The sequence below is a fragment of the Microtus ochrogaster genome, chromosome 24 (genome assembly GCF_000317375.1).
Source record: "Microtus ochrogaster isolate Prairie Vole_2 chromosome 24, MicOch1.0, whole genome shotgun sequence".
In the NCBI taxonomy this organism is placed as follows: Eukaryota; Metazoa; Chordata; class Mammalia; order Rodentia; family Cricetidae; genus Microtus; species Microtus ochrogaster.
The window spans coordinates 9,648,117-9,649,557 of record NC_022024.1 but is presented as its reverse complement, the minus strand read 5'-3'; positions in this window follow the sequence as shown (position 1 = coordinate 9,649,557).

Below are 1,441 nucleotides of genomic sequence, written 5' to 3'. Positions count from 1 at the left end.
AAAAAAAAAGTACACCACTACTGGTTGTGGTGGCACACTTTTAATCCCAGCACTCCCAGCACTCGGGAGGCAGATGTAGGTGGGTCTCTGTGAGTTCGAGGCCAGCCTGGTCTATATAGTCAGCTCCAGGCCTGTCAGGGCTACATTGAGAGACTCTGTCTCAAAAGCAAACTAACTAACTAACTAACTAACTAACTAACTAACTAACTAACTAACTAAAGGATATCAGTTATATTGAATTAGATCCCACTTTAATCTAATGACCCCATTTTAGCTTGATTACATATTTAAATGCTTAATCTTCATATACAATTACATTCTGAGGTATTGGGGGCTTGGGATTCAAGATACAAATTTTGGAGGAGACACAAGCGAGCTCGAAACAATATATAAATTAAACTCTAATAAAGCAGTTTGAAAAACAACACACTTACATTTTTGCATTCTAAGTTCTATGTCCAGTTCTTAGCATACATCATCTTATTTGATCTTTTATGAGGTCACTATAATTATGCCCACTTTAAGCATGAACAAACTGAGGCACGGAGAAGCTAAGTAAATAACTCGCCTGGGGTCACAAAGCCAGCCACAGAGGCATCATTCAGACTTTGAAGTCTCAGTCCGGAGCCCACACTCCGAGCCCCTCCACCAAACCCTCCTCTCCGCGCACAGAGACACACCAGCCCTAAGCTGGGCAACAATAGTGCCTGACAATGATCCCAAAAGATGATAAGGCCAGGATTGATTACAAATGCCCTAAACCCAAACTCAGAAGGGGCACACAATACGAGCATGGCCACAGGACCCATTTCTGTGAGCGAGGTTTATAACTCTCCCCCGAGAAGCCTGTGCTGGAGGGGTGCTGTCTACCACAGACAAGGCAATGGTGTGTGCCAGGATGGGGTGCTCGCGAGGGAGGAGGACTAAAATAGGAGATGACTTACGCTTCAGGAATGTTCTGATGAAAGTGACTGCAGAATATCCAGATATATTATCTAGAAGTGATTTAATTTAGTCTGGAGCTTAGCGTAGGCCGTAGGCTTCGAATGATGAGCATAAAATACTGCTTACAACCACGGATAAGCGAGAATTCCTTAAAGGCTGGTTCAGGGTAGACACTCGGAAAAATTTAAAGTTACCCATCGTTTGTGGTAATACAACCTGTGATCCCAGTACTGGGGAGGCCGAGACGAGAGGGTCAGGAGTGTTCGAAGCTATTCTCTGCTACTTATCAAGTTCTAGGCCTGGATTACATGAGACCCTGTCTCTAACAAACCAAACCCCAAATAACTAACAAAATAAATTAAACATTTATAGACTCAATGGAGAAAAAGATGCTGGAAAAGACGGAGCTAGTGAGCAGGACTGAAGGGAGGAAGGGAGGGGAGGAGGGAGGGGACGGAGAGGGAGGGAGGGAGGAAGTAAGAAGGAGAAAGGGAGG